The sequence below is a fragment of the Leptonychotes weddellii genome, chromosome 8 (assembly GCF_054177405.1).
Source record: "Leptonychotes weddellii isolate Sample4059 chromosome 8, ASM5417740v2, whole genome shotgun sequence".
In the NCBI taxonomy this organism is placed as follows: Eukaryota; Metazoa; Chordata; class Mammalia; order Carnivora; family Phocidae; genus Leptonychotes; species Leptonychotes weddellii.
In genome coordinates, this window is record NC_138376.1 from 114,435,044 (window position 1) to 114,445,882 (window position 10,839).

Below are 10,839 nucleotides of genomic sequence, written 5' to 3' on the forward strand. Positions count from 1 at the left end.
CTTCCTGCTGACTTTAAACAGAAGGCATCTAACTTCCTACAACATGTGATTCAGTCAGGGGGTAAAGATGAGACTACAATGTTATGCTAATTAAACCATGGTGTTCTTGAAATAAGTTGTCAGTACTAAAGATACCTTTAAAGAGGTCAAGATCATGATCACCAGTCACATGTCTTCTATGTGTAAATGACCCTAGAAGAGCTCATTCCAGTAGGTTAAAATAAGAATTCTAAGTGACAAGAGAGCACCATGCCATACTTAATTGGCAACATTTTATTTAGTGCTGCATAAAATAATAGTGTCTTACAATTTATGGCATTTTTTGTTTTGATGAAGGACAGTAGTGCCACGAAAGCATGAAATCAGCATAAATTTCCTCTTCTTGATATAGTCAGAAGGCTCAGAGAAATACTACAGGGCATTTTTAGGCTTTGGGAGGTAGAAATAATACCTAAAGATAAAGCAGGAAGTCAAGGAGTATGTTTGAAAAACACTTTACTACTAAACCCCATTCCATGTACCCAGGCTTTGCTCCATTGATCCATATGTAATTCCTCCTCTAATCAGTCTTGCCATTTCCCTTGTGAGTTCCCCAGGTTCCTGCCAATCTTTCATGACTCCTGTCAGGTCCTGCCAACTCCATGTTGAGATTCTTTGTTGGTTGCAAATGGAGGGCAGGAGGGGTGGGCTGGCAGGGCAGAGTTTGGTTTTTCTGTTTTACCTATTGGGGTTTCTTATATGGTTTCTATTGATGAATGGGGTTCACAGCTTAAAAACAAAAGCAAAAATGTAAGTCACTGTAATATACCATACACTTTCATGCTCAGTCTTAGAGCATACAATTAATTAGTCATCATCCATTCAATTAATGCCTGCTTAAGACCATCTTCCAGGTTTTAAGTACTGTGCGAGGCATCTATTTATAGTACACCTTGCTTCATGGAACTTCGAATTGAGTTGGAATGGACTTATGTTTTATTTTGGGGGCAAATATCTAGGAGTGGAATTGCTGGACCGTCTGGTAATTGTATGTTTAACTTTTGTTAAAGTAGCTGTACCAATTTTTGTTCCCACTAGCACTGATGAGAGTTCTAGATGTTTCACATCCTCAGCAATACTTGGTATGATAAGTCTTTTTAAGTCTAGCCATTCTATATCATGGTGGTTTTCATTTGTACTCTCTTGATAACAAATGATATTGAGCATCTTTTCATGTGCTTATTGGCCATTCTTGCATCTCCTACTGTAAAATGTGTGCTCAGATCTTTTGTTGTTTTAGCTAGAGTTTTTTTCTTATTATTGAGCTGTAAGAGTGTGTTGTTGTTTTTTTTTAATAACTACTGTTGATGAGTCCTTTGTCAGATATATGTATGGGGGGTTTTTTCTCCCATGGTTTGCTTTTTCATTTTCTTAATGGTGTCTTTCAAAGAGCAAAGTTTTAAATTTTGATTAAGTCTTACTTATCAAAGCTTTCTTTTATGGTTCATGCTTTTGTGTCACATCTAAAAAAATAGTTCCTTGTATCAAGGGTGCAAAGACTTTGTCTCACATTTTCTTCTAAAGCTTTTATAGTTTTAGCTTTCATGTATAGATATGATCTCTTTCTAGTTAATTTTTTAATATAATGTGAGATAACAGTTGAGTTTATTTTTATATCTTCCTTTACTTTTCAGTTGTCACTGTTTCCTCCTATTACTGATCCCCTAATTTTTATACCCTCTAACCCCTTCTAACTTGTCTCTAGTATTCTGGAAAGCTATCTATCAAGATCATTAGGAGACATTGTGAGCCAGAACCTAAGAGACGACTGTTTTAAAATGGAAGGGTGAAGGCATTTATTTTGGCAACACAGCAGCCTGATTTTGCTGCCTTTAGGAGTCTCATATATTTCAGGAAGCCACATAATAGGATCTCTGGAGAAGTGACATGCTAGTTCCTATACTATATTATTTCATTTGAGTTCATTTTATGGTGTATAGTTTGTTAAACCCTAGGCCATCCATTTTAGTATTAGTAATTCTACACACTATGCCTAGCATAATGCCTGTCTCATAAAAAGTATTTGGTAAGTTAAATATGTTCTGGTGATTAGCAGCAAATAGAAATGACGGTGTTTCAGACTTACTATTTTCTAGAGCAGTACCTTGCTTTTTTACTGCTGTGTAGTTTTAATCATGCACTCTCCAATTTATGCATATTTGTTTATTTACATAGTATATGCATACATCATTGCAGTACTATTTTTATTTATACCATTAAAAATAGAAATTGAAAAGAATGAAATAAAATAAATTTAAATAAAATGTAGTATTTTCATTTTGCACTGGAATCATATTATGATTTTGTTCTTGGAGACATGGTAGAGGATTCCTAAGTTTTAAATTGGATTCTGAAATTAAACGCTAAGCATGTGAATGTTATAATAATGAAATTTCACACATTGGGTTGCTGAATAATCAATAGAGGGACCGTGGTTACTAATACTTAGACTATTATACTTAGAACCCATGTCAATTAATAAAATTTTTAAGAAGATACAATTAGCGACAGTAAAACTGTCCTTTAAAAGTGTAAAATACCAGATAATCAGTTTTAAAACCTTTATCTGTTGCTTTAAAAATAAGCATTTCTGAACTGCTTTAGTCTAAAGCACCACAGAGTCATGAAGAGGGTTGCTGTGCATTTCCTATGATAACGTTTGAATACCCCCCATACATCTGTACAATTCTTGTATTTCTAATCATTCATATTCAGCATGTGCCTTCTAAATATGCCAGTGAAAAAGAAAACGATTACTTTTCCTCAAATGTTCAGCAGGCTCTCTAAATTAGCCAGCTGGTCTCTTGTCATGGCTGAAAACATATAGTCTTTTTATAAAAAGTGACAGTAAATACGTCCATGGCACCAGACACTTTATATGCAAGTGTAAATTCCGTTGGTGCAATGACTTATGATTGGAGAAGAGCAAAAAGTGTGTAAAGAAAGAGAATTGGTATGAATAGTGCTCCACAGGCCTTGCAGTGGCTCACAGAGAATAATTCATTTTAAGGAAATGAAATCACCTTGTTTTATGGCAAGGCAGTAATCTCAAGGTCCACATGTTAAGTTTTTTTTATTATTATTAAAGATTCAGAAGTCATTTAAAAACATGACCTGTTAGAACAATTCAATATACCAAGTCTATTTGCAAAAATTGTGTTGTACATCACGATTCATTATGTGATTGTGATCAGCATACACTGTTAGAAATCCATCTCTCTTGATATCATCCTTTCTATGTGGTTCCTTTTATGCAATGGAATAGTCCCCACCTCCACTTTTATTCTCTTTTTTTCTTTGCCCTATTTTGTTCCTCTGTTTTATTTTTGGCTCTATTTTAAACTACCTTATACTTTCTTATTTTGGCCTATCTCTTGTGATTTAACTTCTGTCACCGTACTTTATGATATATGATAGGTGCAAAATACCATAATGAAACCATCTTTATTTTCCCTGAGACTCTGGCCTTAGAGTCTCTCACAGACCATGAAATAAAAAGCAAATGAATGCCTGAATGACGGAAATGGAGGGTGCTTTAGAGATCTTCTATCTTAGTCTCCTTGTTTAAAGATGAGAAATTGATACCCAGATAGGCCAAGTGACCTGCTCAGATAACAGAGTGACAGCCTAGATGTGCCTTATCCCCAGTTTAGTACTCCCTCCCTCTGTCGAAGCTTCCTTTGTGATTAAAACCAACTGAATTGTATAATCAGCAGTCATCATTTTGATGGTTCAACTATTTGTGACAGTTGTCTTTTTCCTTGATAATTCATTCAACCATTTTTCTATGATATTGATTGAGCACCTACTATGCACAAGGCCTGTTGAGGATACAGAAGTAAACAAAGAAAACAGAACCCTTCCTTTGTAGGGTCAGCATTCTAGTGGAGTGAGACAGATGATATACACCATAAATGAGCAAAACATATAGCCTGCAAAATAATGATGAGCATTATGAAGAAAAATTAGACAGGGAAAGGAACTTGGGATTAAGCTTATATTTTTGTGTTGAAGGGGAAAGGGTAGGTAAAATCTTAAGCAGTGTAACTAGAAAAGGTATCAACAGAAAAGTCTGAAACTAATGAAGTACTATATGTTGGCTAATTGAATTTAAATTTAAAAAAAAAGAAAAGAAAAGATGAGATTAAAGACCTAAGGCAGAAGAGAGCCATGCAATCCACTTCTTGCATGACTGTGGAAAATCTTGACTTTGTCCATAGGGAAGAAAGCCAGGATTTTCTATACAGCTCTCCTTCATCTTCTGTAAGTAGTCAACTCAACCAGATGAACATCCTGAAGTCAGAATTCTTTCTTTTACCCAGAACATTTGCAGCCATCAGAAGGGTTTCTTTTACATTGTACACCTAGATGTAAGTGATTTTAGCAACTCCAGCTCTGCCCAGGAAGAATGTAAATGGACTAGGCTGGCACTTGAGAGCTGGGCAGGAAAAACTGGATTTGTGTTGGTTGGGCCAGGGCCTGCTTTTCTAGTTATTCTCTGCCTGTCGATTAGGTTTAATCCACAGAGCTCAGATGAAGCCCAGCTTGAGAACTGCACCGCTTGGAAACACTTTATCCTGAGACCTAGAAAGCAAAAGGAGGAAAGTCATTTCTTTGCTTGAAAAAAAAGCAATTTTCTGACAATGACCAGACCCTTAAACATCTTTTGAAATAAAATAATTCTCAGTGAGCTCAGGAAGTTTAACCACTAGCTAACTTTTATTGTAGATAGAGGAGAGCTAGCTTTGTGATTGTTAATTTTCTCATGTTTTGGATGATGTTAAAAGAAGAAAAGATTCTTTGATTTAAAAAATTTCAAAAATTTCTGTGTATCTACCACAGAAAGAATAAATATGAGACTTTATAATCAAAAACACTTTATGTATGGATGCATAAACTACATCTCTACATACAATTATAAATTCCCCTTAGATGCTTTTAGATTTTCTATATACATCTTAGTTACAAAAATTTTGTTATTTCAGAGGAAAAGATACCTTTATTAAATTCCCAATGCCATGGCACCTGGGTGGCTCAGTCAGTTAAGCAGCTGCCTTCGGCTGGGGTCATGATCCCAGGGTCCTGGGATCGAGCTCCACGTCAGGCTCCCCACTCAGGGCGTCTGCTTCTCCTTCTCCCTCTGCCTGCTGCTCTGCCTACTTGTGCTCTCTATCTCTCTGTCAAATAAATAAATAAAGTCTTAAAAAAAAAATTCCCAATGCCATCTTCATTCATTCATTCATTCATTCAGTATATATCGTATGCCTGGCACTGTACTAGGTACAGTCTATATGATCAGTAATGCAAAGACCTTTTCTATAGTTTATATAGTTCCTTATTTCTTAAGGATCAAAATCAGCTGTAATTAGATCTTTATTGGACAAATGCCTTTCCAAATTTGTGTATTGACACATTATAAAATATAATGAAATAAAAACGGTGTACAGTACTATCAACTTCTGGGGGGGGATGGTCAAGTTTAAACTAACTTATGTGTTAACTTAAAATGTAGAGAATTACTATACAATATAAGTGTACCTTATTTAAGAGATAGGCTACCAAGTAAGTCAATTAGGAGGATAGCGATATTACCAACTAGAAAAAAAAATTTCAAAACTTTCAATTTTCTAAATAGATTCTTCCTAATAATATTACAGTACCAGTAGAGATGTCCAATCTGTTTTTAGCCAGGGCATGGATATTTAGGATCTTAAAAAAAATTTAATAACAGGAGGACTTCTACTTATGGAAAGATGGAGTAGACATACTTTTCCATTTTCATTCTGCTAAATACAGCAAGAACTCCAGACACATATATAAGACAAACATAAGAAGACTCTGAAAGTTGGAGAAGAACACAGATTAGCTATGGATTTGGGGACCCAAGGAACAACACAGCAGTGAGTTTGCTGAATTTTTCCCCCTCATATGCCCAAGATTTATTGTTGAAGAAGTCAGTAATCTAGAAACATCAACAGGTGCAGATAAAAACAGCCCCAACAAAAGCCTGCTCTCTGTTGCCAAAGGGCTAAGAAAGGGACAAAAATCTTTTAGACAATTGCTCTGTTCTACTCTTCGTTGTATCAGACAACAGGAGCTTCCTCTACTTCCTATCTCACCTAAAGCTCAAGGAGAAGGGGAGCTAAGAAACACTTGTGAGAGTCACAGCCCAGGGACACAGGCCCACTAAAAGTCTAAGATTTAATCATAAGATTATAGAAGACTTCCTCTTCCCCACACCTTAACACCATACCAGCAGAGCTCCAGTATACCAGTGGCTTCCAGCTGAAAGATCTGCAAGATGCAAAATATGTGGAGATGTAACTGACAAAACTGAAAGGAGAAACCAACAAATCTATGGTATTAACTGGAGACTTTACCACCACTCTCTCAACAAGTGCTAGAACAACTAGAAAGAAAATTAGCAAGGATATAAAAGAACGCAATAACACCATCAACCAACAGAATCTAACTGATATTTATAGGACATTCCACCCAACAATAGCCGACTAACCATTTTTTTCAAGTGTCCATAGAACCTACATCAAGATAGATCATAACATGGGCCATAAAAGAAACCTCAACAAACTTAAAAGAATTAAAATTATACAGTAGTTTCTCTGACCGCAGTGGAGTAAAACTAGAAGTAAATAACATACAGAAAACAGGAAAATCCCCAAACACTTGGAAACTAAACACTTCTAAATCTATGAGTCAAAGAGGGAAATTTTAAAAAATACATGGAACTGAATGAAAATGAAAACACAGTATATCAAAATTTGTGGAAGGCTCCTAATGCTGTGCTGAGGCAAACTTATTGTACTAAAAACACACATCACAAAGGGAAAAAAGTTTTAAATCTGTATTCTAGAATCCCTCCTCAAGAATTTAGGGGGGGAAAAGAGAAAAATAAACTCAAAGTAAGCAGTATAAAGGAAATAATAAAGCCAAAATCCAATGAAATTGAAAGCAGAAAATCAGTAGAAAATCCATAAAATAGCTATTCTTTGCAAACATAAAATTGATAAAAATTAACAAAGAAAAAAGACACAAATGATTGGTATCGAGAATGAAAATGTGGATATCAATAGAGACCCTGCGTATTAGTTTGCTAGGGCTGCTCTAACAAAGTACCACAGACCGAGGGGCTTGACAAACAGAAATGTATTTTCTCACAGTGCTGGTGGCTGTAAGTCCAAAATCAAGGTGTTGGCGTGTTTGGTTCCTTCTGAAGGCTTTGAAACAAAGATCTGTTCCAGGCTTCTCTTTAAGGCTGTCTTCCCTCTATGCATATCTCTTTGTCCAAACCTCCTTTTTATAAGGATACCAGTCACACTGAATTAAGGTTAACCTAAGGACTTCACTTTATTACCTCTTTAAAGACCTTGTCTCCAAATAAGATCACATTCTGAGGTACTGAGGGTTAGGACTTCAACCTATGAATTCTGTGGGACAATGCAACCCATAATACCCTGCAAGCAACGAAAGGACAACAAAGAAATGCTTCAAAAGACTCCATACACATAAAATTGAAAATTTAGACAAAATAGGCCAACTCTGAAAAACACAATCTACCACAGCTCACCTAATATGAAATCCGTAGGCAACAAGAGTGAACCTAGCTGAACGTCTAAAGTTATTAAGAAAATTAAATCTATTATTTAAAAAAACTTCAAGAAGGAAAGAAAGAAAGGAAGGAAGGAGGGAGGGAAGGAAGGAAGGAAGGAAGGAAGGAAGGAAGGAAGGAAGGAAGGAAGGAAGGATGGATGGATGGAGGGAGGGAGGAAGCCTGCCCAGGTCCAGGTGGTTAAGTGGGGGAATTATACCAGACATTAATTTCTCACAATCTCTTCCAGAAAATATAAGATAATGTTCCTCACATTATTCAATTCATTTTGTGAACCAGGCATTATCTTGATACCAAAAACAGACTAAGATAATTCAAAAAAGAAAATTGCAGATCAATATTTCTCATGAATATAGATGTAAAAAGCCATAGCAAAATATTAACAAATAGAAATCAGCAATATAAAAATAACTATACTCCATGGTCAATTAGGATTTATTCCAGAGATATAAGACTAGTTCAATATAATCCACATTAGTGGATTAAAGAAGAAAAATTACCTAGAAAGAAAAATGACAATTAATGCAGAAAAAGCATTTCAAAAAATTCAACACCTATTCTTGATTACAAAAAAAAAAAAATCTCTCAGGCAAGTAAGAATAGAAGAAAATTTCTACAATTTCCCCAACTCAATTAAAAGTACCTACAAAAAAACTCATTGCTAAAATTTTGCTTAATAGTGAAAAATTGAATATTTTTCTCCTAAGATCAGAAATAAGGCAAGGTTGTCTGTTCACAGACACACAGATCAATGGATTAGAACTGAGAATCCAGAAATAGGACTCACACAAATATGGCCCACTGACTTTGACAAGATGAAAAAGCGATTCAACACAGGAATAATAGCCCTGTCAAGAAATGGTACTGGGCAAGTGGACATCCATAGGCAACAAAAGTGAACCTAGATTGAAGACTCACCTTATAAAAAAGTTAACTCAAAATAGATTACAAACTTAAATATAAAATATACCTAAATTTTTAAGGAAAAAAATGGGAGTAAATCTTTGGCAACTAAATCTAGGCAAAAAATTTCTTAGATTTGACACCAAAAGTACAATCTATAGAAGGAAAATGGGGAAAGTGATATAAGCAAGACGACAGTATAGGAACTTCTAGTACATGTCTCCTCCAAGAAATATCAATTTGAACAATATCCATGCACAAAAATGCCTTCACAAGAGGTAGGAATTATAGTACCTGAGTGGAGCACAGAAATAAGAAAAGATCCATTACCCCATCACCTCTCCAAGCCTAGGCAGCTCAGCATGGAGAGAAACACCCTTCTGTGGGGGAAAGAGAGTGAAGTCACCGTTTGACTTCATTAAAGACCCTATACGAGGGCCCCTCCAGTGCCAGACCAACTTCCATGAGCCCAAGCCTCTGCCCTCGCCAGTGCCAGGCCAATATCCATGGACCTAGCCTCTAGACCAGTTCCAGCCTGCCCCAGCTCCTACAGTTCCAGGCTCTAGGAAGGATCCTGTAGACTAAGGTTTCTGGTCTGCCTAATGCTGAGCTGCCCTAGGTGGTCTCAGCCTCCAAGCTGGCGCCCACAGACTCAGCCTTCAGGCAGTCCTCCCAAAGCCCCAGGCTCCAGGCTGACTCTTGTAAACTGAGGCTCCCAGCCTGCCCCAGCATTGGGTCAGCCCCCATGGACCCAGGTCCCAGGCCTACCACCACATATGCAAGTGCCAGACCTACCCCAGTGAACTTAGGCTGCAGACCCCCCCCCAGATCCAGGCACCAGACCTGCCCACCTGAGGGTTTATAGGTTGTCCAATTTGTTGGTGATAATTGTTCATAGTCGTCTCTTATGATCTTTTGTATTTCTACGGTATCAGTTGTAATGTCTCCTCTTTCATTTCTGCTTTTATTTATTTGAGTTCTCTTTTTTTCTTGATAGGTCTAGCTAAAGATTTGTCTATTTTGTTTACTTTTTCAAAAACTAACTCTTAGTTTCAGTGGTCTTTTTAGACTCTATTTCATTTATCTCCACTCTGATAATTGCTATTTCCTTCTTTCTACTAACATTGGCCTTAGTTTGTTCTTTTTCTAGTTGCTTGAGGAACAGAGAGAAGCTCAGTGCTTTTTTTTTTTCTCAATATTTTATTATGAAAAAGTTCAGACATATAAAAGTTTTAGTAATTTTACAATGAACATCCATATATGCACTACCTATAGTCTACAATGAACATTTCATACAGTAGCCTTATCTTATATCTGACCATCTATCCATCCCCAGTCACTGCATTACCCTTTCTTACTTTTTATATGATTGCATTTTTTTTTTTGTGGCCTGATTTATTTTTATTGTTTCTTTTTTTTTTTTTAATTTTATTATGTTATGTTAGTCACCATACAACACATCATTGGTTTTTGATGTGGTGATCCACGATCCATTGTTTTCGTATAACACCTAGTGCTCCATGCAGTACATGCCCTCCTTAATACCCATCACCAGGCTAACCAATCCTCCCTCCCCCCCCAAAACCCTGTTTGTTTCTCAGAGTCCATAGTCTCTCATGGTTCATCTATCTCTCCAATTCCATGCTTTTTACTGGTGAATTCTACCAAACATTTAAAGAAGAATTAACACCAATACTTCTCAAATTCTGCAAAAAATTTCAAGAAAATGGAACACCCCCAAACTCATTTTATGAGGCCAACATTACCTTTATATCAAAACCAAAAGAGGATACCACAAGAAAATAATACTACAGGCCAATATCCCTGATGAATATAAATGCAAAAATTCTTAATAAAATACTAGCAAACCAATTCCAATAGCATGTTAGAAGGATCATACATTATGATCAAATGGGATTTTTCTCTGGAATGCAAGGATAATTCAACACACACAGATCAATAAATGCAATACACTACAGTAATAGAATGAAAGATAAAAATTATATGATCATTTCAGTAGATGGCAAAAAAGCATTTGTCAAAATTCAGCATCCTTTTGATTACAAAAATTCTAAACAAACTGGGTGTAGAAGGGAATTACCTTAACATAACAAAGGCCACATACGACAAGCCCACAGTTAACATCATACTTTTTTTTTTTTAAAGATTTTATTTATTTATTTGAGACAGAGAGAATGAGAAAGAGAGAGCACATGAGAGGGAGGAGGGTCAGAGGGAGAAGCAGGCTCCCTGCCGAGCAGGGAGCCCAA